Raw genomic sequence first — 17,322 nt, 5'->3', positions numbered from 1 at the left:
GGTGCACACTGTGCAGAAGACACAGTACACCAAGTGAAAATACTTGCTGAACAGTCACTGCTTGTGGTATTAATATGAGAACACCAGCAAATATATTGACGTAGCTTTAGGTGCACACTGTGCAGAGTATACAGTACACCAAGTGAAAATACTTGCAGATCCCTGCCTGTGGTATTAATATAAGAACACCAGCAATTGTATTCACCTGGCTTTAGGTGCACACTGTGCAGAGGACACAGTACACCAAGTGAGAATACTTGCTGATCAGCCACTGACTGTGGTATTAATTGACAACAACAGCAATTGTATTGACTAAGCTTTAGGTGCACACTGTGCAGAGGACACAGTACACCAAGTGAGAATCCTTGCTGATCAGCCACTGCCTGTGGTATTAATATGACAACAACAGCAATTGTATTCACGTAGCTTTATGTGCACACTGTGCAGAGGACACAGTATACCAAGTGAAAATACTTGCTGATCAGCCACTGCCTGTGGTATTAATATAAAAACAACAGCAATTGTATTCACGTGGATTTAGGTGCACACTGTGCAGAGGACACAGTACACCAAGAGAAAATACTTGATGATCAGTCACTGCCTGTGGTATTAATATGAGAACACCAGCAAATGTATTGACGTAGTTTTATGTGCACACTGTGCAGAGGACACAGTACACCAAGTGAAAATACTTGCAGATCACTGCCTGTGGTATTAATATGAGAACACCAGCAAATGAATTGACATAGCTTTAGGTGCACACTGTGCAGAGGACACAGTACACCAAGTGAAAATACTTGCTGATCAGCCACTGCCTTTGGTATTAATATGACAACAACAGCAATTGTATTCACGTGGCTTTAGGTGCACACTGTGCAGAGGACACAGTATAACAAGTGAAAATACTTGCTGATCAGCCACTGCCTGTGGTATTATTATGACAACAACAGCAATTGTATTCACGTAGCTTTAGGTGCACACTGTGCAGAGGACACAGTACACCAAGTGAAAACACTGCAGCTAGCACAATCACCTGCCTGCCTGTCAGTATATTAGGAAGAGCGGATCTAGCTAAACTCAATACAGTGTATAAATATATATACAACACCTGGGATGCATATATATCCTCTACACACTGTAACTCTAACTGACTAGCCTGCCTACCTGCCTGCTCTATCTGGCTCAAAAAATGACACTTTCTCTCTCTGTCTCTCTCTTAACCACCGCAACACACTACACAAGACTTCCAGGCGGCCTTATATATTGTGGGGCGTGTACTAAACCCCCTGAGCCATAATTGGCCAAGGCCACCCTGGCTTTGGCCAATTATGGCTCTCCGTTTTTTTCGTGCTGTGATTGGCCAAAGCATGCAGGTCATAGTGCATGCTTGGCCAATCATCAGCCAGCAATGAATTCCCTTATTTGTGATTTTCTCTCACTTCATGTTTGGCTATGGGACAGGAAATGTAGGTAAAACTCCACAATCGGATACAGATGGTAAAAAAAAATCAGACAGGGGTATAACCCTCCCTAAAGCCTGGTACACACGATCAGATTGTTGACCAACAGAGCGTCAGAGTTTTGTCAAAAGGGCGTGTGCCTGGATCTTGTCTTGCATACTAACGGCACACAATTGTCGGCCAACAAACACGAACGTACGTGGAATTTCAGCTCTTGAGCGCCACCCTTTGGGCACCTTCTGCCAATGTTGTGCTTGGTGAACATTGATTCCGAGAATGCGTGTTTGTACTTTGGACTTTTGTGTGATGGACTTTTGTAGTGACGATACGATAATATGACAACAGACTGTTGTCCGCCGAAAATTTACTAGCCTGTCATCCAACATTTGTTGTCCGAAAGTTGGACAACAATTGTCAGAAGGAACGTACTAATTGTCAGATTTTAGGACAACAGTCTGTCATCAGATAATCCCCTGCCAACAATCGAATCGCGTGTACGAGGCTTTACCATATCCAAAATGAAGATAAAGGTTTTGCCTATATTTCTTATTTAAGAAAACATTGTCTAATAACAAGAGTCATGAGTCATGTGTAGTCTTTTTTCTATTTCAATATTTTTTTAAAGGTTTTCACAAAAAGTAGAAAAATTACAATGAAGATTTTAAGCAATACACAATTTCCACAATATGAAGTACTCGTAAATCAACAATAGAAAACGTTTGCATTATCAAGCAGACCTCTAAAGCGCTGCTCTTTGGCATTTCCAAGGCACTTAGTTGCGGGCATATGAATTATTCTCGAGCATTATCGGTCCAATAATTATATTTTACAAAGAGGCTACAAATAGTCAATTAACTCAAATGTATATTTTGAATCTCAGTGTGCTTTTTGTATTTCTTTCAGACCTGAGCAGTAATCCAGTGTGAAACTTTACCTCTGTGCTGGAGCTTCCTATAAAAAAGACCTGTCATTGCTGCCATCTCTCCTTGTGCAGGGTGACTGGTCTTGTCTCCGCCCCTTCTTCTAGTTTATTGTAGGCAGCATGTCGTTTGTAGGGCCTGATGGGATTCTCCTACAGCTCTGCTCACTCCACAGGCTATGCACAGCACATTGATGATGTTACTATTACTTTTACAAAGTAAAATCTAAGTTTTTAAAGGCATTTGGTGCACATTCTTGGATTTACCGTATGTCCTTTATGACAACTGAGGAATATTTTTGAATGAAAGTTTCTGTGCCGGGACTTCAGGTTTAAAGTGCAGTCAATTCATATCTTAATTCTATATTATTTTACTAACAGTAGCACATATTCATGAAAAAAAAAGTAGTGTACTATTCTCGTGATACTTCCTAATGAAAAATGCTAGAAGTCAGTTGTGTCACTAAACTAGAACATTGCTTTTAGTTTTGCTTATTGTTCTGTAGACAGGAGACATAACGGAATGGGAAATGGTGCAGAGACTGGACTTCTGACCTTGTGTCTCATCATTTGCAGTCTGCATGTATATCACTATGGGAACAGACTATCTGGTGATAAATGAATTTGTCTTTAGAACTTTGAATTACTTTGCTGTCGGTGTAGTTAGTGTTCATTGCTAACATGCTTCAGTTTTTAACTGATTTAGATACATAAAGGCAACTCATATATAACTCATGAAGTTCACTGCAACCTGAACAAAAGAAATCTAACATTCCTCCATCCATGCTAAACAGAACAGATTGACAAAACTTCCCTTGCTGGATTTTGTATTCTAGACACAAGAACAAACCAAGTGCTGGATTAGGAATTTATAAGGGTCACTGAAATGATCACTGGGCACACTGACTCCAGAAAAGAGGACACCCTTAGGAACAGGGAAAGGACACATACATACATACATACATACATACATACATACATACATACAAACCAATGGGGGCACAAAAAAAAAAACATCCAATAGTCTGAGGTTTTTTTAATTACAAAATTGATACATACAGTAGCAGAAAAATCCAATGCGTTTCTGGGGGCCAACACACACTCCCCCTTCATTAGGGTATACAACCCTGGAGGTTGATCCCACTGATACTTCCTGCCAAGAATAAACCTCATTCATTTAAAACACAGATCTTAGATGTTAGACCTTATAGTGGACCCTCCCTGGTAGCAAGCAATTGTGCTGAAAGTTTGAAAATGACTTGCTAAGCTATTGCTAGACTTGCCAGGCTTCACAAATTTGTCGCACAATTGCAGAAAGTCCCCGTTGTATGACTCCAGATCAACTTTCTTTGAAAACATTCTGCAAGTCTGCTGCAAGTTCTGGTTCAGTTATGTTGTTCAATAGTCATCCCACCACAGGGGTCACTGTGGCTGAATTTTCATGCTGTAGACTTGCAAAGCTCTTGCTGTAGATTCACCACTGCAACTTTGCTCTTGCTAGAGACTTTTGTATGCAAATTTGCATTTTGCTACAAATTGGAAAAGTGTCAACTAGAACTTGTGCTTCAAGTGCTCTGCAAGTGCACAACTTGCCAGTGAAAATGTGCAGAAATTTAAAAATTTTACAAGTCTTACAATTCAGCACTGCCACAAACTTGTGCCAAGTTATCCTTGCTATCTGGGCACTGATTGATTAAATTTCATTGGGAATGGGTGGGTAGGTAGGTATGTAGGTAGGAAGGTAGATGATGCAGGGTGTGTGAGGGCTGCTGGTCAACTCCTTCCTGTATCATGACCTAACGTCTGACCAGGAAGTAAGGCAGAACTAATGGATATGTTTGGAAACATGGATGAGGACAAGTAAAGTAAGTGTCTGTAGAATTATTGGAAATCTTTGATATTTTAGCAAAAAAAAAATACATTAATGCTATATTGGTACATTGGGGAGCTGGAATTTAGAAAAAAAAATTGAACAAAGGTGAACTCATCCTTTAAGTACTAAGTGTTATATTTCTGCTCACCACACCTGGCAGGTGACAGGTCTGGAGGTCTGGTCCCACATGTCTGGCAGTCAGCTGTTCCAGAAGTCCCAGTCCTCACGGTTGTTTGCTCAATGGCTCAGTCTTTCAGCTCTGGTGTAGGCACTCACAAGGCAGCGGGTTTCAAGACAAAGCAATTCTCTGTAACTCAGTCCTAAGGCCCTATGGGTGCTCAGAGGGCCTGAGGCTCTCACAGCTCCGACAGACACCGCAGCAGGTCTGTGTGCTCTGTTTTCCAGCCACAAAAGACCCTGATCTTTTTCAGAATGCCTGTGAAAACGTCCTGCTCTCTGCTCCTCTATGTGCAGGGACCCTGGTATAATGTGTTTCCTTGCCCATACATTGCCATTCTACAGCACTCCTCCAGGACTATATATCCCAGTGTCCCATGTGGCTGCTGTATCCCCCCCCCTGCCACCGATTGTCTTATCTCCATGGCTGCCAGGAGGTAGGGGAAAGGACAGAGTGGGGGATTAAACAGAGCCACTCCTGTCAGCAGTGGTAAAGAAATGAGAGAAAATAACACCCTGTTCCTCACACAGACTCCATCCGTGGGGATGAGCGGAAAAGTTCCACAGTGGCGGGAAGGAAGGGGGGACAATGGTGAGCAAGGAGAGGGGGCAATGGAGAACACAGCTTGTTCTTCAGCTGCGACAACACTCAGTTGCTTCAGCAAAATAGGGAACACATTCCTTATAATAGGACAGCTGAATTATACATGACCGAGAGATATGCAGATTACCGAGGCTCAGGCTTCCTGTAAAATAAGCAACTAAACTCCATCCCCCAAACCCCCCCCCCCCCCCCAAGATTGACCAGACGACACATATTATTTTTTTGGAGTCTATTGGCCACAGCAGCCTTTTAGTACAACAAAATTAAATACAAATATAAAATAAACAATCGTAATGCATATAATACTTTTTTTTACATAACCATTAAACCAAAAAATCTCAGCTTAATCCTACCCGGTCTAAGGGTCTTTAAAGGGCTATTTTTCTCTTGACCAACTGGTTGTATCTGTCACCCCATGAAAGACCCCCCACCAGCAACTTACACCAGCTCAGGGACAATTACCAGTTACTTCCTACCAGATACAACCAACTTAAAACCATTGTTAGCATTGTATTATTAGGAAGGGAAGAGACACCCATACCTCTAGATGGGCCCAACCCCCCTATTTTTCCATTATTTTATCCAGCATCACCTTCAAAGACACCATAGACCTCCCGCTGCTGCTACGACTAGTAAGAAATTAAACCATAATGCAAACGGTCATGGAAAACATATCCCACCAAGAACTGCCCCACCAGGCAAAAAAACATCCCAACCCCGTACTATCAGAAAGCTTGGAAGGTAGCCCCCCAAAACAACAAACAAGGGAAGGTGGGTGGGAGAAACCTTCCTGATGCTATGAGAAGCTCTGACTGAGCTCCGACTGAGCTCCAACAAGAAACCTCCACCCCTCTACCCCCACAGGACACCCACTATCCCTCGGGACCCTCCAATCTGGGTAAGTGGATTAATACCTCCCCCATCACACCACTATTCTCTCTGCCTCACCCCTGTCATGCTGGCCCTCCTCCAAGTTGCATTTTTTGCTCCATGCATAATTTTCTCTTTTGTTCAGCCACTGGGAATGAAAAAAAAAGAAAAAGGGAACAGATTCCTGCATCCATACAAGCAAAGTGAATGCAGGAATCCTCCCCTCTGTCAGAATACAATAGCAAAGCTTCCACTGATCGAATGCAGGTTTTGCAGCTTTGACAAAAGATGATCTACCTATAGACTTCTGTCAGACAGGGAGGGCCACAGAACAAAATTTGTCTGGTATCTGCTGAACCGGACAAATTTTGATACCCAGCTTTAGTCTTATTTACTGCTCAGTTGTTTAGGCAACAAGCACCTGCAAATGTCTAATATGAATCCATTGAATTGACATTTTGTATAAATGTAAAGAATGTTATCTGTATGTTGAACATATTGTAGGCCAGATATTAATCTGCCATTGCTCTTTCCTCAGGGACCCCCTTGAAATTTCTGGTGGAACCCTAGAGTAGCGTTTCTCAACCAGGGTGCTGTCTAGGCTCCCCTCTAGTGCTGTGGAAATGGGATCCGGTTTGCCCTGGATCAGTGTCGCCAACTCCCAGCACCATAACAATCAATGATGCACTAGGGCCAGGACACATAGCTTCATTCATTGCTTTGGTGATGACAGCCAGCTCGCCTGCACCATGGCAATGCCTGACTCTGATCCAGGTGGCATGCAAGGCCAATCCCAGCATTCAGGAGAAGATGGAAGTTTGAGTCTTTTACCGCTGTGCTAACGGAGCTAAAATGTAGAGCTCTAATGTGAAGGAGGGATTGCGTGATTTGGGGGCTCTGTGATGGGGGACTGTGTGATTGGGGGGCTCTTTGGTGGGGGGACTTAGTGATTGGGGGGCTCTGTGATGGGGGACTGTGTGATTGGGGGGCTCTGTGATGGGGCCACTGGAGTGATAGGGGCCATTGATGCCTTAAGGAGGCTCTTATGTGATGGGGCTCTAATGTGTAAGGGTATCTAGTGTATAGGGGCCTCTGATGTAAAGGGGCAATTCTTATGTGAAGGGTGATCCTAACATAAAGGGGGATTCTGTTGTGATGGGGGAACCTCTGATATGGGTAATTTCATCAAGGCAGTTGTGTGCATTGTCCTGGGCTGAGGTTTACCATTGATAAGTAATATTTAAGTTTTTTTACATAGAGTAAGTGCACTCAAGGTTCCATGGAACCCTAGTTGGGAAAATCTGTTGTAGAGGATCACTATCACTCCTATTGGCTGTTGGGGGGAGGGGGGGATAAAAAATCTCAACAACAACTAGCATGACTTCGGTTTCTCCACTAAGTCAGTGGGCAAATCAAGTCCCTTCCAGCCTGGAAGGCCCTGGAGCATCTATGACTTGTTCCATACGTGTCTTTTAGAAAAGGAAAAACTATTCTGTTCTTGTGACTATTTCCCACCAAACACGTAAAGATAGAGCACACTGAAAGGAATTCAATCTGTGTGAAGTTAAAATAAGAGCTTAACAAGGTCAGAGCAGAAGTTCACTCGTGCATATCTGAAATCTGTAGACATGCAAATTTAGATCTGACACTTATCAAGCGATTGGCATATATTTTATTTATTTTCTTCTTTATGCCAGAACTTTAGATCTCTAGAAACCAAAATGCATGTAAAATACATTCATGCCTGTGATAAAATGTTTTTGCATCAATAACAACCAAAATTTGTTTACTTTTAATTAGCTTTCTCTACCGATTACAGGACCCAAACAGATGTTACCTAAAAATTAATCTAAATGTCTTGCATTTATAAATAAATTTATAAATGTATAAATGTCTTGCATTTATAGGGTGGATACACACAGCTGCCTGGCCTTTAATTGCTTGTGTCACCAGGACAGAAAGTGATGGAAATCTAAGATTTTGGGTTGTCACCCAAACAGAAATATAGGACAAATCCTTTAATGGGGACATTTGTTCTGTTGACAATTAGGAGTGGATTTTTCTCGATGTGCAATTTAAATATACATTTTAAATGTATATCACGATGGTATATCACCCCGGATATTGCACATCGATTTCAAGGGGAGACTTCCAGATTCTGCTGGAGGGGTTGCATGGAACTTGGAACCATGTCACACCTCTGGTGGACGTGCCCCAAAATCAATAGATATTGGCATAAAGTTGTATCAGTGATCAAAGAAATTACTGGAACTAAAATAGCAGTCGACCCGTGGGTGTGCTTGTTCCATGGGACAAACATGAGTAGTAAACAATATATGAGATCCTTGCTTCCCCATATCCTGAATGCAGCAAAGAGTCTGATCCCTAAACAGTGGAAAGATCCAGAGAGCCCAACATGGAAGAATTGTCTCGCTAAAATAAATGACATCTATTATATTGAACAGTTTAAGTCTATGGGGGAGGAAGGTGAAGAGACATTTAAACGGAAATGGCAGGACTGGGTCAATTATAAGTCATCTCAGAGTTATCTAGCTCAGATGGTATAGGGTAGGAAGCGCATTTTAGTAAAAGCGGATATGTAAACAGACTGAGGTTCGGAGAGAAAGGGGTGGGTTCGGGTATAGGGGTGGACTTAGTGGACTTGGGCACGGGCACTTTGGTTTTCTGAGGCCATATAGGATTAAAAAAAAAAAAGGAGTTGATTTTTCTTATTTCGGAAAGATTCTTCTTCGTTCGTGTTGTATTTATGGGTGATGAAGTGCAGTGAAATTTTTCAATGGGACAAAAAAAGAGAATGTGTTTTTAAACCTTCTCTAATTTATAAAAAGAACAGACAACTTTGCTTTAAATATACTTTAAAGACAGATGGTGAAAAGTGACAAGAACTGTATAAAATAAGTGGACCAGATTTTCAAAAGGGACATCCTAATCACACCCTTTTTTGGGGGGGGGGTAGGGAAAGAACGGGGTGGGGTTCATCTTGGCATGCCGAATGATAAGTGTGCCCAAATTGTTCTATCTGTAGGAGATAGACATGTGCAGAATTGAAAAATGTGTTTAGTTTCGGATAGATTCGTTATGTTGCTAATTTCGTTGTTTTTTTTTTATTTGTTTTGTTTTGTTAAATTTTGTTTAGTTTATCAATTTTTTAACAAATGCTGTGCTTTTTTCTCCACCCAGTGAACCCAGCATTGTCCTCAGGATCTGAGCAGGACAACGCTGGATCCACTGGGTGGAGACTTTGGTGCCCTCTCAAAAGAAAATGTGTTTGAGAACAACCGGCTGCATGTGATCGGTATATGGAGGGAAGTGAGGACCTGTCTAAGATATTACTGGTATTCGTGGAAATATTTTACCTGTCTGATTGGAGGTCCCAGGAGCAGGAATTCATTGCTTGGATCGTGGAGTCACATATTATATACAAGCTCAACTAGACCTGTAGGGGCCTTTATCTGAGGTGATAGGCTGTGGCAAACCACTGGCGCAATACGATGATCGTGGAAGTTGAATATGATCCGGATTTATTGGATTCTATCTTTCTTCGCACAAGCACCTTCATTTATGAACTCTTTCTGATTGAGCACTTTATTTATATATTGCATTGTCATTTTAAATATTGTGGCACCTCTATGGTGCGTGAAGATTATGTCATTAGATTCGTTTATTTACTGCACTGTCACTTTTGTATTTTGCACTTTATGATTAACTGAAAATTCCTTCAATGTCATTGCTCATTGAGTGAGCGCCACCTATATACCTATATTATAACCAAAAATCAGTTTGTTTTAGTCTCATTTGTTTTTTTGTTGTTTTTCGGGTCATTCGTTATGATCAAAATAAGCTATTTTGAATAAATTCGTAACTTCAGGAAAAATTCGAATTTCGAAATCCGAAAATGAGAAAATTTGGAAAGTCAAAAATTAGAAAATCCAAAAAAAAGAACAAAAATCTGAAAATAAGAATGAAAATCTGAAAATAAGAACGAAAATCTAAAAATTTGAAAATCCAAAAATCCAAAGTAATAACTAACTTATAATAACTTACTATTAAATTATTAACAAATTAGTAATTAATAACAACCTTTTTTTATTATTATTTATTCGTTAAGTTCCATTCATTTAGATGCGGCATTCGTTATTTCGTATATTCGTAAGTTTGGATAAATTCGTATTTGTTACGTTCACTAACAGCCAAATTTGAAAGGAAATTCCAATACCTATAAATGTAATAGTAATAGTTATTATTAGTTAGTTATTATTTCAGATTTTCTAATTTTCGGGTTTTCTAATTTTTGGATTTTCGTTCTTATTTTAGAATTTTTGAGTTTTCGACTTTCCAGACTTTCAAATTTTCTAAATATCCATTCTTTGACAGTACAATGTATCATGCTCCCTCATACCGGCACCATATATTTTGCAATAACAGCCACAGAAGAATAAAAATCCGGGAACCACAAGAGAGATGGGTATAGAATGGGTGGCCATTACACAGACCACGTCACTTCACCCTGAATCAGTAAGATGACAGGGCCCCTTTAGGCTCTCAGAAAACACTCCCTCCTTGTTAAGAATCTATGCACACTGCAGGCAATTCTAGATTTGGGTTTGAGTTGATTAAGAACAGCAATTTAGTTAATCTGTCATTGGGGTCAGCTCTGTAATTTCAGCAAAATTAGCCTTTGATTTGAATGGTTAAACAAAAACGTAATTTTGCTCACTTTGCTGGCATTTTAGCGAAATGCATTGGAGTCAATTAGAGGTTGAATTTCTGAAATCATCTGCTCATCCCAATTTTTCAATGCTGCAAATAGTTCTGTTTAAGCAGAACTCCATCAGTAAATAACAAGATTGAAAAACAGCCTATTAAAACCCCCCTGGCGGTATTCCCGAGTCTGACTCGGGGTTACATTTTTCTGCTGCGATCGGTAACCCCGAGTCAGACTCGGGCTCATCTCACAGAATCCACAGGCTTGGTTTACTTACCTTGTCCCTGGATCCAGCGATGCCACCGCGCTGTGTGAGCGAGCGGGTCCTCGCTCGATTCACACAGTGCCGCTGATCTCCGTTCCCTGCGACGTTGCGACGCACGGGAGCAGAGAACGGCGCCAAATTCAAAAAGGTAAACAAACACCTTACATACAGTATACTGTAATCTTATAGATTACAGTACTGTATGTAAAAAAAACACACCCCTTGTCCCTAGTGGTCTGCCCAGTGCCCTACATGTACTTTTATATAATAAAAACTGTTCTTTCTGCCTGAAAACTGTAGATTGTCCATAGCAACCAAAAGTGTCCCTTTATGTCAAAAATGGTTTTAGAGCAGCTAGAAAACAGCGATAATAAATTATATTCACTTGCAGAATTGTGCGATAGCGATTTGTGGGGAAATTTGTCATAAAAAAATAAAAGTAATGACAGCGACAATTCTGCAACTGAGCTAATTTCTGTGATTTTAAGTTGATTACATTCTTGAATCATTTTTATTATAATTATATTATTATTTGTTATAATTATTTATAATTTTTTATTTTATTATAATTTATAATTTTGTTTTATAAAAAATGTCATACCCGGGATGCCTACTAGACTCTTGTTTGGACAGATTTAAGTGAGTTATTCCTAAGAATTACAGGCCTACAGTATAAAACACCAAATTTCCTTGCAAATAATGGGACCGCTTTCAGCACCTTTTTTCTGAAATAATCATACCGCCAGGGAGGTTAAAAGATAAAAAAAAATAAAAAAAACATATTTGGCTGTAAACGTCATCTTAAATCCAGAGTTTTCAATGCATTAGTGTTTTTCTGCAACTAGATGTCCTCATTCTAATGGTCAAAATCATTCAATGGACTTCCTCTAAGCTCGGATCATCGTGGACCTGCCCCAGCCTGTGACTAGACATGTGCGGGTTCATTTCCATCCAAAAAAAAAAAAAATCGGACAGATTTTTCATTATTCTGAGTTTCAGATGTATCCGAAACTCCAAATTACAGTACAAATGAATTTTACTGAATAACGAAATTAAATTAGTCTGAAATTCGAATTGAAATTCAAAAGGAGTTTTAAATCAAATTCCATTCGAATTTGAAAGGAAATTCAAACTGTAAACATTGCTGAAATCAAAGACTGTGGGGGTGATTTATTAAAGGCAAATCCACTTTGCACTACAAGTGCACTGCAAGTGCATTTGAAAGTGCACTTGGAAGTGCAGTCGCTGTAGATCTGAGGGGAAGATCTGAAATGAGGGGAAGCACTGCTGATTTTATCATCCAATCATGTGCAAGCTAAAATGCTGCAAGTACACTTGCAGTAAATAACCCCCTGTGACTTATTAGTGTACCAATTTGAAATAATGCTGTTTTTTAAAGAGGAGTTCCACCCAAATTTGAACTTCCGCTTATCCCACTCCTCACCCCCTTACATGCCACATTTGGCATGTAATTTTTTTGGGGGGGGGAGTGGGGGCTTCAGGAAGAGTGGGACTTCCTGTCCCACTTCCTCCTTCCTGTAGGCGACTAAGCTTAATCGCCTACAGCAAGGGGCTGCTGTAGGCGATCGCCTAGGACACGTCACAGGTCCTAGGCGATCTCCTGGCCAATTACACGGCGCAGCGCCGGGCCGCACATGCGCAGTACCGCTCGCGCATGTGCCGTGGGTGCCCGGTCGTGAAGCCGAAAGCTGTCACGGCCGGGTGCCCACACTGAGAATGAAGACGCCGGCCGGGGAGGGGGAGAGGAGCGGAGCCCCGGCCGGCGCGTCGCTGGAGCAGGTAAGTGTCTGTTTATTAAAAGCCAGCAGCTACACTTTTTGTAGCTGCTGACTTTTAATAAACATACAAATTGGCTGGAACTCCCCTTTAAGGTGATTTAAAGATTGAGTTTAATCATTTGGTGAAGATTTTTCTTTTGTTTGTTCACTTTCCATGTGCAAAATTGATAAAAAAAGAAACCAGTAAAATATATTTATTTGAAATCCTTTGTACTTGATAGGGTTGCACTGATACCTATACTAGTATCGGTGCCGATTCGAGCATTTGCATGAGTAATTGTACTCCGATGCTTGACAAGTATAGCTGTATATTAGTGCCACTGTCACATGTCATTAAAAAAGTATCAGTATCGGCGAGTACTTGAAAAAAGTATCAGTACTTGTACTCGGTCTTAAAAAAGTGGTATCAGTACAACCCTAGTACTTAACATTATTTTTTTTTCAGCAGGCTAAAACCTCTGCAAAAGTATTGTAAATAGTAAAATGTTGACAGTAAGATATTACTTTTAGAGCCGGTTCACACAGGGGCGACTCGTCAGGCGACTGACAAGTCGCGTTTCGCTCTGTACTATGGATCCGTTCTAATAGGAGCGACTCAAGTCTTAGAAAAAGGTTCCTGTACTACTTTGGGACGACTTCAGGGCGACTTGCATTGACTTCAATACATAAGTCATTTTGTAAGTCGCCTCTGAAGTCGTGGACAGTAGTGTTGCTCACGAATATTCGCATTGCGAATATTCGACTCGAATATAGCATATTCGAGAAATCGCGCTATATTTCGAATTTCGCGGTGAATATTCGCAATTCCGAATATTCGCATTTTTTCAATTTGATTTTTAAAACAGATCACATCCTATCGACGTCTAAAAGCATTGCTGGTATGATTAGGGACCCTGGGCCGAGTAGCTAAGCTGAGGCGATCCTTTTATGTTGCCAAATTGAAAAAAAAAAAAATTGCGATTTTTCGCTATTGCGAATGCGAAAATGATTGCGAATTTTCGATAACTGTGGTAGGAGAACTCTGATTGTCTCTGATGCAAAAGGGGGGGGCTTTGTGTATGTGTATGTTATGAATATTTGTATGTTTGATATTATTATTTTTTGTAAGAAGGAAAAAATTGCGCATACCTTAAAAAAGGGGAGAATACAGCAGCAACTCAAAAATGTTATACAACATAAATTAATACAAGACAGAAAATGGAGTCGCTCTACAAGAATAAAAAATATGTCTAGTGACAAGACATGTGGGCAAATTATAAAATAAGCAAGCGCAAATAACTTGTGAAATACACAGTGAAACAAATATATAAAGAAATATAGTCCCAATAATAGAAAAATAATCTTTCATAAAAATGTCTGATATGTGAAGTGAAAAAAAGTCCAAAGCATGCAGCATGAACGTGTTCAATCTTCAAGGTGTTTGATTGACAAATGGCTGTGACAGATGGATAGAGTAAAGAATCACCACCAATGCAAAACACTTTTTATTTTCTATTGTAAAATATCACGAATATTCTGAGCCAATCAGAGTGCTCCTTCCGCATTTGCCGAATATTCGCAATTATTTTGTATTGTAAAATATCAAGAATATTCTGAGCCAATCAGAGTGCTCCTTCTGCATTTGCCGAATATTCGCAATTATTTTGTATTGTAAAATATCAAGAATATTCTGAGCCAATCAGAGTGCTCCTTCCGCATTTGCCGAATATTCGCAATTATTTTGTATTGTAAAATATCACGAATATTCTGAGCCAATCAGAGTGCTCCTACAGCATTTGTCGAAATTGCGCAATAAATATCGCATTCGCATGTTGCGATATTTCGATAAAATATCACAAATATTCTGAGCCAATCAGAGCGCTCCTCCAGCATTTCTCGAAATTGCGCAATAAATATCGCATTCGCATGTTGCGATATTTCGATAAAATATCACGAATATTCTGAGCCAATCAGAGTGCTCCTACCGCAGTTATCAAAAAATCGCAATTATTTTCGCATTCGCAATAGCGAAAAATCGCAATTATTTACTTTCGATAAAATATCACGAATATTCGAATTTAGCGAATATATCTCGAATATTCGAATATATATTCGAGATATATCGCGAAATCGAATATGGCATATTCTGCTCAACACTAGTGGACAGATTGCCTTGCCGAGTTGCCCCAGTGTGAATCGGCTCGTATTAATTAAACACTTCATATATTTTGAATAAACGTATTATTAATACAAACAAGATCAATGTGTATAAATAACAACCAAATGTTTGGTCACTCTGACTGAGCTCCAGAGATCCTGTGTGAAGATGGGACAATTTTCGAGAATGACAACCATCACTGCAGGCCTCCACTGATGTGGCCTTTATAATGACAGAGTGGTTCGATGAAGATGAAAGCCTCTCCTTATTGCAAAACACACTTCTTGGATTTTTCAAAAAATGCACCTGAAGGGCTCTTAAACTGTAAGGCACAAGAATAATCTCTGGTCTGAAGAAAGAAATATAGGGCCAGATTCACAGTAAGAGTACGCCGGCGTATCTACTGATACGCCGGCGTACTTTCAAATTACCCGCGTCGTATCTTTAGTTTGTATTCTCAAACCAAGATACGACGGCATTTGGGTAAGATCCGTCAGGCGTACAGCTTCGTACGCCTTCGGATCTTAGATGTAATACTTCGGTGGCCGCTGGGTGGAGTTTGCGTCGTTTTCCAGCTTCGGGTATGCTAATTAGCTGTTTACGGCGATCCACGTAGGTACGCGCGTTCGTCGCATTCTCTTACGTCGTCGCTAGTCGGCTTTTCCCGTTGTATAGTTACGAGTGCTATTTAGGTAGTGTAAAATTAGACCATCCATGTTAAAGTATGGCCGTCGTTCCCGCGTCAAATTTTTTTTGCGTAAGTCGTTCGGGAATAGGAAAGGACGTAACGCACGTCGCCGTTCAAAAAATTATGTCGGTGCGACGTCATTTCGCGCAAAGCACGGCGGGATATTTAAAAAAGGAGCATGCGCAGTACGTTCGGCGCGGGAGCGCGACTAATTTAAATGATACACGCCCCATTTGAATTAGGCGGGCTTGCGCCGGACAGATTTACGCTACGCTGCCGCAAGTTTACAGGCAAGTGCTTTGTGAATCAAGCACTTGCCCGTAAAACTTGCGGCGGTGTAACGTAAATGAGATAGGTTACGCCGCAGCGCAAGTACCTGAATCTGGCCCATAGAACTTTTTTGCCTCAATTGTAAATGTTATTTATGTCGGAAAGCATTTCGGCAGCGACATTCGAATCAAAAAATTCAACATTTTTTGATTAACCGATTCAATTTTTTTTCGGTTTGATCTTTCCAATTGAAAAAAAAAACAGGATGATCAAAGAAGATTCGAAAAAATAACAAATGAAACGAATTTCGAATACGAATTCCAGAAACGGATTCAACGAATAAATCAAATTTAACGAATCAAAATAGATAGATTAACGAATCTATACAAAACAATTTTTTTCGTCATGCACATGCACACACCTGTGACTGGATAGTGAAAGCAGGACAGCATAGTGGTCTCTTTTTCACTCTGCTGCTCCTTGTCAGCACATGAACTGATTGGCTCCTTGTACTATTTCTTACTCTCACACACCAACTAGGGACTTCATGAGGACAAACTAAGGTGCTTTCACTGCTTAAAAAACTTTAAAACTTGAAAGGGATTTTAAAGGCACCAAACATAACACAAATGTAAATATAAAAACTCATGTTTATTTGTTCAAAAGGAATAAAAACAAGGACAAATCATACAATACAGCATGGTTCTGAAAAATAGACCATCAAAGATATAGTCATCATAGTCATCATGTCCCATGTATGCAATGACGTTGTTTTTGTACATGCATAGAAATCCCTCAAAAATCCAACGCGTTTCAACTTCAAAGAGTCTTCTTCAGGGACAAAAGACACGCTGTGTTCTAAAATACAAACATAGATTAAAATAGAGTAAAAACACTGTAAATTATATAACATAAATCTGAGCAAAGAAAAGCTATTACAACCCATGGATAAAGGATGCTTCACACCCCGGATAATACTTGAAGAAAAGGAAATTTACCCCTAGGGGCTTTGTGTTGCAGCACGGTATAAATAATGTACAAGTAGGTAAAAAAGTATAAATTTATTGATAGGGTATTTAATTTTTTTTTTTTTAATACCCTATCAATAAATGTATACTTTTTTTACCTACTTGTACATTATTTATACCGTGCTGCAACACAAAGCCCCTAGGGGTAAATTTCCTTTTCTTCATATAACATAAATCTGATGCCATATATTACAAGAAATGGAGCAAACAGAAGGAAGTGAAGATCTCCGCCTAAATCTGTCTCATCTCACTCTTTTTGCACCCCTTGTATTCACATCGGTATACACCATGAGACAGAAATAGCTGTTTTTTTTCTCTATTCCCATGTGAGAAGTGACTCTAATATAAGTGATTTTATATTTATAAATCAGCTGCTGCACTTGTAGGGGTTCCAATGAGGAATGTGGCCGGGCCTTTAGACATGATTTCCTATTGGGAGTATCTCACCAAAAATTACATTTTTGTTGCAGGGGATGCCCAAAATCTCACTTGTATCTTAGTGCAGG

The sequence above is a fragment of the Rana temporaria genome, chromosome 4 (genome assembly GCF_905171775.1).
Source record: "Rana temporaria chromosome 4, aRanTem1.1, whole genome shotgun sequence".
Lineage (NCBI taxonomy): Eukaryota > Metazoa > Chordata > Amphibia > Anura > Ranidae > Rana > Rana temporaria.
Note: the sequence above shows the minus strand (reverse complement) of the source record.